Source organism: Sarcophilus harrisii, chromosome 1 (assembly GCF_902635505.1).
Source record: "Sarcophilus harrisii chromosome 1, mSarHar1.11, whole genome shotgun sequence".
Lineage (NCBI taxonomy): Eukaryota > Metazoa > Chordata > Mammalia > Dasyuromorphia > Dasyuridae > Sarcophilus > Sarcophilus harrisii.
The window spans coordinates 656,778,198-656,792,151 of NC_045426.1; the positions used below are offsets into that span (position 1 = coordinate 656,778,198).

Genomic DNA, 13,954 nt, shown 5'->3' on the forward strand with positions numbered 1-13,954 from the left:
CAAAGGGAGACTTGTAGAAAATAGAAAGGAGAAGGGGAGACCGGAGGGAGGAGATAGAGGATCAGAAGAGACAGATTAGGAGAGAGAAGAGAAAGAGGAGGGAGGCAGAAATGAGGGAGACACACACTGACAGACCCAGAAAGAAAGAATGAGAGGAAATCTGACAAAAGGTAGAGAAAAAGGGGGAAGAAAAAAGGATTTGGGGGGAGCAAAAGAGAGGAGGGGAGGAGGCAAGAAAGAACCTAACCGAGAGATGAGGTGAGAGACAGACGGAACAGAAAGACAGAGGAAGAGATAGACTGATACAAATGAGAGCAAAGGAACTGAATGAAAGGAAACCCAAAGGGGTGGGGGGGAAACAGAGACGGAGGAAGGAGTTTGGGAGAGGAGGCGGGGGCACAAGAGGGGAACAGTAAAAGGGCCAAAAGAAGGCCAGGTGGAAGGGTCCGAGAGGGCCCAGGGCTTCTCCTCCTGAGTTCAGGGTCCGGGGAGAATAAGAGATAAATGCTTAGAATGTGGGACGGAAAGAAGGGGAGGCAGATGGGAATAACAAGTTATTATTATTTTTTAAATTACTAATTTAACCACCAATGAAAATACCACAGCGGTGGGAGGGGCCTCAGAGCAGCCCGGGCCTGCCCCCCAGCCCCCGGCCCGCCCCGGGCCGGAAGTGGGGAGAGGCCACCCGCCCTGGGCTGGGGTTTCTGCTCCTGGCCCCGGGGGCTGAGGCAGCCGGGGACTCCGAGCCGGGCTCGGGCTTGGCCGAGCGGCCCCGCCGGCCCTCCCCTTCCTCGGCTCTCTCCTCCCCCGGCCACCGCCTCTTCCTCTCTCACTCCCTCTGCCCGGTCCCTCTGTCCCTCTCCGTTCTCTGTATGTATATATCTATGTATGTATGTGTATATGTGGATGTGAGGGAAGGGGGTCTGTTTGCTCCCTCTCGCGCTCTCTGTCCGTGGGTCTGTCTCCTCCCTTTTTAACCTCGTACCAGCCTCTCCTTTCCCCATCCCTCTTCTGCTGGAAGGATTGAAGGGGCTGGGACTGGGCCTGGGGCAAGGCCGGGGCTCGAGCTGGGGTCTGTAGGTCTGTCGGGATCGATACGGGAGAATCTAAGACTCTGACTACAGGGAAGAGGGGATAACAAAGTCCGCTACAGCCGTGGCCAGGCAGGATTGGAAGGATAGAGTAGCGGAGAGAGAAGGTGAAGGGGACATCCTTCCCCTTCCTCCCCTCCCCCTCCCCGCTCAGTTCACTAGGGGACGGGGGAAGTTCATGAGGCAACCGAGGAGCTGGAGCAGATGTTGGGGTATCTGAAATCTGGAGACGAAAGGACGGGAGGCAGGGAGATTCCTCTTCGGCTCCTGTGCCTTTCTCCGGTTGTTGGCCCTTTAAATTCGAGACCCAGCCAGGATGTCAAGGATGGGGAAAGAGGGGAGTGAGAGAGACCATAAGCCCTCTGAGATCGGGAGAGAAAGAAGGGAGATAGGCAAAATCCATCAAGGTTGAGTGCAAGGCCGACCCTAGCTCACTGGAGACTGAAAGGTTGGAGCTTTCTGATTTAGGGAAGAGATGTAAAGACTAACATCACCTGCTCGCCTTCTCTTCCCTCTCCCTCCCCCTTCTGTCTGTTTCTCTCTCTCTTCTCCCCTCTCTCCCCTCTTTCTCTGGCTGTCTCTCTCTGTCTCAGTCTCTTTCAGTCTGTCTCTCTGTCTCTGTCTTTCTCTCCCCCCCCCCCCCCCCCCCCCATCCTGTCTGTCACTGTCTCTTTCTGTCTTTTCCTTTCTCTCTCTTTCTCTGTGTGTGCAGTTCACACTCTTTATAGGTCTCTGCTAAGTATCTGTGTCTGGTTAGTTGTGTGTGAATGGTGGGATGTGTTAGTTTGTGTGTTTAGGGATCGATTTGTTTTGTTTGTGTGTCAATGTGTTTATGGCTATGTTTGTATTCTGGCATTTGTATTGGTATCTATGCTCATTTGTATGCCTAGATGTGTTGTGATGTAGATAGCCGGGCTCTTACCCGTGTGTGCAGCATCTGCCTGTTTACTTCTGTCAAATCCCCACATGTCTACTTCTTTGGATGGGGCAAACCCTAATCCACTCTGCTTTCACCACTTGCACCCCTGCTTTTCTGGCTTTAGGACTGGGTGCAGCTGAATCCTTGATAAATTCTGATGAAGCTTTCTTCAACTTTCACCAATAGAAGGTTAAGTAAGGGTATACAGAGAGATCCCTTTCTCCCTTCCCCTCCATTTTGCAGGCTCATCCTTGGTCTCTGATCTCTAATCTCTCTCTATCTATTGACTCCAGCCCCGATTCATCCCCTAAAAAGGCTCCTTTTGGAAGAAAGGTGAAGGATGGCCCTGTTTCGGAAGTATAAGGACTGAGATCTGATGGGACACTAGATACCTTGGCCAAAGGGTAAGCATGTAGGAGATCATATGGGCTTTGGAGGGACTTTGGAGATCATCTCTTCAATCCTGTATTTTAAAGATGAGGAAACAGGGCCAGAGAGGTTGGATAGCAAAATGTGGTAGCTTTTAAAGCTGAGAGGAATAGAGATGGGGATCAAGAGTCCAGGTCAGGAGTTAGGGGAGAGGATTGCACACTAACAAGGGGAATCTGGACTGGGTGAGTCATTGGGATTAGGAAGCACCGTGGAAAGGCAAATGGGGTAAGGATAGTAGGAGATCATCAGATATAAAGTTCAGAGGGACCTTAGAGATCATATAGGCTTTTCCATCTTATTTTCCATCTCTTCTCATTTTATAGTTATACAAAATGAACAAGAATTACATACTAGCCAGATTAGGAAACAACCAAGAAGCTTCTATTCCAAATATCCTTCACTTAGCTCTATGGCCCTCAACTTTCTATAGAGCTCAGGATTTTAAAACCTATTTTGTGTTTTAACCTATTTCCCCTCAGTAGTAGTCCGGGGAAGCACCTTCTCAGGATAATTCGGGTTTAAAAAAATATTGGAAGGAAATGCTAAATTTCAGCTAGACTTTAATGAAAACAAAAGATGTCATTTTCTCATCTAAGTTCACAGACTCTCTAATTCTATCTACAGAAGCCCCTTGCTCCTCTCCTTCCCAAGTTAAGAATCCCTGGTATAGTTGGTGGACAATAATCATTGAGTCATTTCAGTTTTAACCCCATTTGGTTTCTTGGCAAAGGTACTGAAGTGATTTGTCATTTCTTTCTTCAGGTCATTTTATAGATGAGGAAACTGATGAATAACTGGCCTAGGGTCACAAAGCTAGTGTCTGAAACAGGGTTTGAATTAAGGTTGCCCTAATGCAGAGTCTAGAATTTTTAACTGTTTTACCAAAGAGTGCAATCCAGAGCAAAATTATGTCCCTTTCTCTCCTTCCACCTTATCTCTAAAGCTTCTTAATATCTGAAGAGACCCAGCCAGCACCTAGGAGATCTCTACCTCAGGACTTCAGAGGAGCTTCTGAAAAGATACTCAGAACTGCTCATTTGACCTGGAAATAAGGCAGGAGGGCAGGAAGACAGAAGTGATTGTTATAGTCCACATCTACATCCACAGACACAAGACAGCAGCATGGACCAATAACATGTCTCCTCCTGTTGCTTAGCTCTATACATCCCTCTATCTGTCCTCTCTGCTTTTTTTGGAGTCTAGGTTTGCTCTTTTTCAGTCTCTTCCTCTTCTCTCTTTGCCTCCTCTATTACTCACATTATTTATTTCACCAGCCCCTTTTCTCATTTCCCTCTATCTATAACCTACTTGTTGAAGCTAGATGGTAAATTGGATACAGTGCTTGACTTAGAGTCAGGAAGATCTGAATTCAAATCCCATTTCAGAGATTTATTTGCTGTGTGATCCTGAGCAAGTCACTTGATCCTGAGCAAGTCACTTAACCTCTCAGTTTCACTCTCTTCATCTGTAAAATGGAAATGATAGCACTTATCTTACTCCCAGGGTTGTTGTGAGGTTTAAATAAGTTAACATAAGAAAATCACCTTGCATATGATAAATAGGGTACCTTAATGTCCTATGTACATGTTAGCATATAGCTTGAAGTCCCTTTGATTTTCATCTTTTTTTTTAGGGGTGGCACAAAGTGTCCCAGACAAGCCTCCCTGGCAAGATGCTAATGTTCTCTCTAGTCTTATTTCATTTGGTACCTACAAGCTGAATTTTCTCCCCCAACAAAATGCAAACCCTTTGAAGTTAGCCACAGTTTCATGAATTCAATCCTAATGCAAAGTCTTATACATAGTAAGCATTTAATAAATGTTGAGTTTATTTGCCTTTATTGAATGGATACTCTTAGTAGCCTCCAAATCCTATTCCTTAGTGGGGAAATGGTTTTGTCTGGGAGCAAAGATACAATCTCTTCCCTTGCCCCCATTTAGCTCCTGATGTGGCTATCAGCACCAACAGAAAATTTCAATCCCAATCAAAGAATCTCTACATATTTGTGTTCATTCAAAATTTTCAGATTACTTTCACCTTTATTGTTACATTTGATCTACAAGTCAGGTCTATGAGGGAAGCAGGACAGGTACAATCAACTCCACTTTACAGATCAGCAAACTCAGAGCTAACGGGGAGAATTGACTTGTCCAAGATTATATAATGTCACTGGCAGAACAGAAACTAGACTCTAAATCCCCTGTCTGTTCCACTATCAGTGATTTCTACTGTATTACATTGTTTCCTGTATCTAGCTTATTCTAGGCAGGGCTACTCTGCTTCAGTTGTCTGGAAAACTTAGGCTAAACTCAGGAGGACCTGAGTTCAAATCTGCCCTCGGACATTTAACACTTTCTGGTTGTATGACCCTGGGCAAGTCACTTAACCCTAATTGCCTCAGCAAAAACAACAAAAACAACAAAAACCTTAAGCAAGAGACTTTATTTTGCCCAGGGAAAAAATATTGGTTTCTCTCCCAAACCAGAACATAATTTATATGGCACCCCAAAATAAGGGTAATATTTGGATACATTTAGGGATTACTAATGTAGTTATTTTCTCCATCACTGTAGATTACTTTCTTCTCCCCTTATGGGCACAAGTCAAGTTAATCAGAGTAGTATAAATGTCCATTGGGTATCATTTAGAAATTGCCACCTCAGTATTAATTATATGGGCAAGTCAGATCGTTCACCATTATTTTGATAATTTTGATGGTATGGACCTGACCTCTTGGGGATTTAGAACTCTAGAGAAAGTGCAAAAGCAGGAGAAAGGATAGAAGGAAGAATGGGGAAGAAAGGGTGCCTAGGGCCTGACTCAATTTCCTGTTCCATAAATATAAACATGATTCAGCTCCTTGGGTTTGGTCAGTTAGCTAGGATCCCTAGGGATCCCCAGTGCCCTCTTCCCACCAGCATCCAACAATACCTAATTGTCTCCAAGGGGTAGGTGGGCAGTTAAAGAACTAGGAAGCCGGCAGGCAATTTGCTACAAGTCAAATTGGGGCCACCAGGACTCCCCAGATTATGTGTTCACTTTAACAAAAAACTATGGATGTAGGGATGAGATTATCTGTCTGTTCATTTGTCCATATGTGTGTGTGTCTGTCTGTATTTGGATCTTTTTTTTTTTTAAAGCCTGCTTGTCTATGTCTATGCTTGTGTCATTGTGTGGCTATATGTGGGTTACCCGAGGCTAAACCTTTCCCTTAGTTTAGAGGAGCAACAAGGGACTGGGGCTTTGTGAGAGACATGCAGAATAAAATGCCTCCCTTTTCCTGGACTTGTCTTGGATATATCTCCAAAAAATTGGAGAGGGGTATTTATGGAAGATAGGAAACATCCCTTGAAGGTAATAGAACGTATGTCTAAAGGACCTTTGTCCAGGATCTGAATATTTTTACTTCATAACCTCCCAATCATTCTTGAATTTCCTCTCCTCAACTCCCCCCACATCCAGTCAGTTGCTAGATTTGCCTGGTTATACTTCTACAGTACCATCGTCCCATCCCTTTCCTTCAATTTACAATACAATCACCTTAGCTCGATCCCTTGGCATCTTTCACTTGAACTTTTGCAATAGCTTCCTGAATGGTCGCTCTGCCCCAGATTCTCCACTCTCCCATCCATCCTCCCTACAGCTGCCAAAGGGATTTTCCTCAAGCACAAACCTGACCTTGCCACTCTCCAACTACCAAAGCTCCAGTGACTATTGTTTGTAGGATAAAATACAAACTCTTCTTCCTGCCATTTAAAGCTCTTCATAACTTGGCCCCAGCCTACCTTTCTGGGTTCAGTCCATGTTACTTCCTCTTCACTCATTCCTTTGTTCCAGCCACTTACTGGTCCCTCTATATAATAGCCACCTCCTGTTTCCATGCCTTTGCCCAAGCTATTCCTGGGGACTGGAATGCCCTCCCTTCTCACCTTCCTCTTCTTGGGATCCCTAATTTTTTTTTAAGGCTTCACTTAAGTACAATCTCCTACATTGTACTTTTTAGGATCTTCCCTGAAACTAGTGCTTCCCCCAACCCCCCATCCTAATTGTTTTGTATTTACACTGTACATATTTTGCATGTATTTATATATGTACATGTTTTCCCTCAGCAAAATGTAAGTTTTTGGAGGGTGAGGACAGTTTCATTTTTGTCGTTGTGTTCTCCTCACCAAGCAGAGTATTGGGCATACTGTAGGTGCTCGATAAATGCTCACTGGTTGATTGCCTCATATTTTTTTTCCCACTAGTGACTCTGTTTTGGGCCCATTTCTCTTTTACTTACTGATCTCATGGAATCTCATGGATTCAATTATCATCTCTATGCTAACAATTCTAAAATATACTTGTTCAGTCGTGTTCAACTCTTCATGATCCCGTATGGGGTTTTCTTAGCAAAATACTGGAGTGGTTTGTCATTTGTTCTCTCCTCTCATCTCCACCTCCTGACTTCCCAGGCTTCCTTCAAGCCCCAATGAAAATCCCATATACAACAGGAAACCTTTGGAGATTCCCCTAATTCTAGTACCTTCCCTTTGTTGATTATCTTTGTTTAATCCTATTATGTAGCTTGTTCGCACATAGTTATCTGCAGGCCATCTACCCTAGTAGAATCTGAATGTTAAGGACAGGGACTAACTTTTGCTGGTCTTTGCAACCTCATCCCTTAGCATGGGGCCTGACCTATAGTAGCTATTCAATAAATATTTATTGACTGGTGGCCTACACAGGATTAAATCACTGGAACCCGACTTTTGCTGACCTCCTATGCCCCAGGGAGAAAGCAACTGGGTACAATGCGAAAGACTGTGGGCCAATTCTAAGACTATCCCTACTCTTCTCTGAACCTCATAAAATGAGAGGGGCAGAAGCTTTGACTTTCTTTGATTCTATGAATATTCCTGGATTTGAGGCCAAGGGGAAGGATCTTTTGATTACTCTGGATTACTTGGATTGGTCCTACAGAAAGAAACATGGAGCAACTGATCCCAAGTAGCAGTGTCCCAAGACACTGTTCCAGGGAAGACCCATCATCTTCCTTCTACCTCGCCAATTCCTACTCCTTCAAAGTCTTATTTTTTTTTTTTTAAAGCCTTTCTTGAAGCTTCCTCCACGCCATTAGTGATTTCCCTTCCTCCAACTCTGACTGGACTGATCCAATAATTTTATGTTATTTTCTGATTATTTCCTGGATGAGAAATTTGACTCCGTAGCCTGATTGGAACCAAGGGTGGACCCACAGTGAGGTGGTCTCGGTAAAGACTTATTGACCTGTTGTCAAATTATTAGTGCATATGTTTTGAAAATAAAAAGCTTTATAATTTTAAAAAAGGAAAAAAAAAGACTTATTGACCCACTGAGCTTTCATGTAAAGGGTCCTTGAGGGAGAGATGGGAAAGAGAGATTGCAGTGGCAGTTTCCATTGAGCATGCCCCAATCGTGGGCTACTCATAGGCCAGCAGGGGAATGAGGTACATACATAATAATTATATAAAATAAAATTTAATAAATGTATAAGAAAGATGTAAATCTGTTACTGTGTGATATTTGAGAAATGAAAGATTTTAATGACTGGGGAGTGGGGGTGGAGATCAAGGAAGTTATCCTGGAGTAGATGGCAAGTGAATGGTACTTACAGAGTGGATATAGTGCCCAAAGGTGAACATGGAAGTGGAAGAGTGAATTCCAGATACAGAGAGAAAAAGTATAAACTAAGGCACAGAGGTAGAACAATCTTAGTATGCATAACTTGGCACAATCCCAAGGGACAAGATTTAGACTGTCTCTTCCATGGGTGAGGGATTCCATTTCCTATTATTTTCCCCTTCCTCAGACTAACCCATACAGGAAAGGGGAAGGGGCCCAGCCACTCATAGTATAAGAGTCAAGGAATTCCTGGATCATATTGAGGTGAGTTGAGTGGTTGGGGAAGGGTTGGGGTAGAAGAGGTACAAGTAATCTTTTCCCTATATCCCTATTGCAATATCCTATGACTAAGTGTCACCACTTGCCCCTTCCCCCCAACCCCCCAGCCAAACTCAGTTTGTTCCACTGTAGAATAAATACTTAAAACCATCTCTTATATCGACATCAAACATACCCTACATTCATTCTATTCTCTGATCCTCACAACACTCCCCAGGAAGTGGATAAGGGATTCGTTTCAATATTTGAGAAACCTAGGTCCGGGAGAGAGGGATTCAATCAAGATCTATTTCCCAGAATCCTTGCATCCTGGTCCAGGCTTTTTCCCAAAGTACCTGTTATAACTCTAGGATCTTAGCCCACTCTTGAAGATAAACCACAACATTTACTAGCCTACAGCTTGATGTGATTTTTTTTTTAACCACACAATTACAAGGCAGAGAGAAGATGCCATTCTTGTAATGAGGAACGTCTTGGGCAAAGGCTAGATGTAATAGAGAAACAGGGAATTATCCAGTCAGGCTGGAGAAGAGGACCCATGTAGAGGAACAGGGGGCAGATAAGGTAGGAAAGGAGGATAGAGGCCAGTCAATGGCTTCAGTTTTTATTTATTTATTTGTTTTGTAAAATAGTGGTGTTAGCTTTATATAAATCTCCCTGCCCCCACCCATGATGTCTATTCCTATTCAAATTCCATTCACTAGAAAAAATGAGTTTATGAGTTTTACAAATATGAGAGGGTCCTGGCTCTGGATCCAGGTCTGAGCCAGGATTGGAGGCCTCCCATTCCCCATCACTCCCTCATCATTGCCAAGAGCTCTCTCCTGCTTTTAATTCTGAGGGAAAAACCTCTCCCTGATCGTGGGGGAAGGAATGCTCAGTGGCTGTCAGCCCAGACCCTCCCTTTCCCCCAATCCAGCTCAGCCTACTCTAGCTTTGCCAAGGGGATAGTAAAGGTCATTATAAGCTAAATCCAGAGCTAGAATGAAAATGAGATGAGAACCCAGCTCAAGGATGAAACACCTCCGACCACCCCAGCTTTTATGCTTGTATGTTTTCTATCTTCCGTCCCTGAAGGTAAACTTCAGAAGGCAGGTGGGGAATCTTGGACCCTTCCACTGAGTGATCCCCACCCCCACCTCATCCGCCATCTGTTCATAATTGAAGAGGCTGGAGCTCCTGGGATTTAATTTGCAAATGATCTTAGAATTAACCGAAAGAGCCCATAGCCAATCAATCCCTCCTTCTCTTAAAAAAAAAAATTGGATCTGGGCTACCAGAGAGTGGGGGTGAAGTACTAACCCACCAGAATTTTGGGACCCACGTGGGAGAGTGGAAAAAATGAAATCTCAAATTGGCAGAGACTTCAGTGGCTGTCTAGTCCAACCTGCATCTGAGCAAGGATCTTCTTGAGGACATACAGTACAAGTGGTTGGTCATCTGGAGCCTGCCTGATGACTGCCAGGGAAGAGGAACCCACTGCCTTTGGAGGCAGCCCATTCCACGTGGGAGAGCTTAAGGAGTGAGGAAGTTCCCTCAAGCCTGGGACTGGCCTCTACAACTCCTCCCACGGCCTCTGGCTCTGCCCAGGGGGCCAAGCAGACCAAACCTAATTCCCCTTCCATCTGACAGTCTTTCACATGCTTAAAGCTAACTAGCTCTTTTTTTTCCCTAGGCTAAACATTCCTGGATTCACATATGGCATGGGCTTCTTGTTATCCCCTCTTTTGGACATTCTCCAACTTATAATGGCCTCCTTAAAATACTACAATTGAACACAATATTCTATATGTAGTGTGACTAGGGAGACAGCAGGATATAATCTTCCCAGTCCTCTACACGATTCCTCTCTAAATGCTGTGCAAATTACATTCACTCTTCTGATTGCCTCATCAATTACTATGGATACTGTGGTCCATTGAGGCTTCCAGATCCTTTTCAGACAAATTGCTATTTAACCATGAGTCCCCTCTTTACTTGTGAAGTTGATTTTCTGAATAAAAAAAACATGTGATTTTTCTTCTATCCCTATTACATTTCATTTTCTTAGATTCAGTCCAAAGTTCTAGTTTGTTAGAGTCTTTTCAGCTCCTAACTATGAAGGCAGCTGACCTATGTTTGTGTCCTGGCTCTGATTATTACACAGTCATGGATGGGTGCCTAATAATAGTCAGCATTATGCTTTAAGTTTTGCAAGTGTTTTACATGTTATCTCATTTAATCCTCATAACAACTCTGAGAATTAGGGGCCATTATTTGTGTTTTGGAGTGAGCAGCTAGATGGAGCAGTAGAAAGAACACTAGATTTGGAATCAATCTGAATTCAAATTTTATCCTGACTAGCTCTGGGATCCCGGACAGATCGCTTCACCCTATTTGCCTCAATTTCCTCATCTATAAAATGAGCTGGAGAAGGAAATGATAATATCTTCATCAAGAAAATTCAAAAAGAAGCTGAAACAACTCGACAAAAATTGTCTCCATTTTATAGATGAGGAAACTGAGGCAAAGACGTTAAGTGATTTGTCCAGGATCACACAGTTGATATCTGAGAAAGGCTTTAAACTCAGGTCTTCCCTATACCGAATCCAGCTTCTTTGATATTGGTCTCATCTCTAAAATGGGGATAACAGTATATTCATTAACTACCTCACAAGGTTATTGGGAGAACAGGCACTTTGTAAACCTTAAAGAGCTGTAGACAAAATTAGGATCTGGGATGGCCAGGTAGGTACTTCCTATAATCAATTGCTGTGTTGAATCTAATTGCTATTGACAAAGTGTCATAAACAGAGAACTCCAAAACCTTTTTTTTTTTTTTTAACACAAAAATCTGCTCCCTTCTGCTCTCTTCCCTTCATTTCCTTTTATGAGAAATTTATGAGAATGTTGTAGAAGGTATCTCTGGAAAAAAGAGAAATTAAATTGGGGAGCATGATTAAAAATGATCCAACTGGAAATTTTCTCTTAAAACCTAGATAAAACTTGCCATTTAAAGTTTTCCTCTGGGCTTTGCTAGCTACTATGGAAGCAATATGGGGGAAGAAGGGGTGAAAGTGGGTTGTCCAGCTGAAACCATTTCTCATTATTGAAATTTCTAGCCAGGACAAGAGAGATGACTGGGGATTCCCAAAGGAAAATAATCTTTACTTCTTTCTTTTTTCCTCAATTTTTGAGAATCCTAGGATTTCAGAGTTGGAAAGGACCCCAGAAGGCATCTGCCTCTAAGCAGTTTTCACCCACTAGTCCTAATTCTGTGTTCTGATATGAAGAACTAGTTTCTCTTCCTTTCTCATGAGAACTTCTCAGATATTTAAATCAATCAATTATTTTCTCCTTGATTCTGTCCTCAAGGTTTCTTTTGTTGTCAAACCAAGCATTCCTTCTTCCTTCACCTAGTCTGTATGCCCTGATTTTGAGTATCTCCATACCATTCTCTCTTTTTCTTTTGAGTTGTCAAATTTTTTCCTGAAGGATCAAACCCATCTTTTGGGAAATCTATCCTTCCTTCCTTCCTCCCTCCTTTCCTTCCTTCCTTCCTTCCTCCCTCCCTCCCTCATTTCCTCCCTCTCTCCCTCCTTTCCTCCTTCCCTCCCTTCCTTCTTCATAAGTAATTATTCTATTAGAATAGAAAATTCCTGATGAGAACATTCCATCTAACAATACAAGAGAAGAATGACTTGCCCAGGATTACACAATCAATATAGAACAGAGAGAAAAGACTTGAACCCAGAACTTCAGAGCCATATCTTTACCTATTATTCCATGATATCACTTGGGGATCTTTAGCATCATCAATCTAGTCCTTGAAGGTTGATAAATAATTTGCCCATGAAAGCCTGTGAAGTCAGCAGTACAATCATTATTATTTTCATATATATATATATATATATATATATATATATATATATATATATATATAACCTGAGATTTCATTAGATTTGGGAGATCCTACTGATGAAACTTCTATTAATGCAGACTGGCACCTGCTCTTAAATGTATAGTTTTAAAGAGTTCCCTATAGAAAAGAGAGATTAGGTGACCTGCCCAAGGTGAAATAGTCTATGTTAGAGGTAAAATTTGAACTCAGAACTTCCTGACTCTGAGGCCAGCTTTTTATTGACTACTTTATATTCCTCCACTTAAACTTGGGTCCTCCATTCCAAGTCTAGATCTCTCACTGTGTGTGTGTGTGTGTGTGTGTGTGTGTGTGTGTGTGTAGTAAGATGGATAAAGAAATCTAGATAGAGAATCAAGAAAAGTATGTACAGACCTTTGTAGATAGCCAGGTCTATCTCCCTGAGTTCAAATCTCAAATTCTTCTAGTTGTGTGATTCTGGACAAGTCACTTAGCCCTATTTGCCTCCATTTTCCCCCTCTGTAAAATGAGCTGGAGAAGGAAATGACAGACCACTCCAGTATCTTTGCCAAGAAAACCCCAAGTGGGGTCAAAGACTCAGACATGACTGAAACAACTGAATAACAATAATATATCAAGAATTTCCCCAAAAGAAAGTAATAGGGTCCCTTCTAGAAATGGTACCCAATATACAAAATTTATATCAGATAAAGCATAGCTATGTATTTCCTCCACAGCATTAGAAATGCCTACAACACCAGATTCATAGATGCAAATTCATAGATATTTAAAACATAAAACAACTTGATCCTGGGCCATGGGGTGAGCATCCCCTTAGTGCTTATTGCGATTCATAGTCAAGAATAGGCTTTTTTATGTGCTGGATCCCTTTGGGTGTTAGTTTGGTGAAGTTTGTGGATGCCTCAGAATATTTTTTAATGCAAAAATTAAAATAAAACCAGGATTACAAAGAAAATCAATTGGACAAAAATACAGTTATCAAAATATATTAGGAAAAAAAAGTTCATAGAAGAAGTTTTAACTTTTAACATAGTTAAGAACTCTTATTCTGGGATCAATCTAATTAGAAACTTATGGTTTCTGACTCTGGCCCCAGCCCAGGTTAGGATGAAACTCACCTTAGTCCCTAGTGAAGTTGGGGACAAGCAATTTTGGTATTACGGGAGAAATGATTCAATTCTAGAAACATTAATCATTATGAGGTACCCTCCTTGCAGTCATCTGCAGGAAACTGAGGCAACAAAGTTGCACCAGAATTTCCATAGTAATAGTTCATTAATCAAACTCTTACTTCGTGTCAATGCCTCCTATCTCTCTCTCTATCGATTCTATTCCCTGAATTCCAGACTCACAGTCTACCTTGATCCACAGCTCATTTCCACTTAGGTGTTCCAAAGAGCTGAATTCATCTCTCCTCTCCCCTCATCTTGCCTTTCTCCTTAATTGGGGGCAGAACTGTTGGAAAGTGGAAGCAGTACTACTACCCTCCCCTTCATTAGGCCACTTCAGACCTCCTTGCAATGATTTGTGCTTTTCCTTCTCAACCCACATTTACCAATCCTGACAGTTTACTTTCTTAATATTCCTTCCAGCTGCTCCCTTCCCTTTACTCTTACTACCACAAGCTTAATTTAAGCTTTATCATTTCTCTCCCAGAATATTACAATAATTTTCTAATTGGTATCCCTTTTTCCTGTTCCTTCCTTCTCT

General features: G+C 42.4%; 1 long non-coding RNA gene across 5 annotated transcripts in view; it reads left to right on the forward strand.

Moving 5' to 3' along the window:
- Positions 1–831: 831 nt before the first annotated feature.
- LOC111719226 overlaps positions 832–13,954 on the forward strand; it is a 31,683-nt gene continuing 18,560 nt past the window's right edge. For 2 of the 5 annotated variants that reach the window (XR_004231224.1, XR_002769442.2), the window contains exon 1: positions 1,732–2,414. This is a non-coding gene — a long non-coding RNA (uncharacterized LOC111719226). Of the gene's footprint in view, positions 871–1,731; positions 2,415–13,954 lie in introns of those variants that run through there. The other 3 variants (XR_004231223.1, XR_004231225.1, XR_004231226.1) reach the window with 3 other exon arrangements.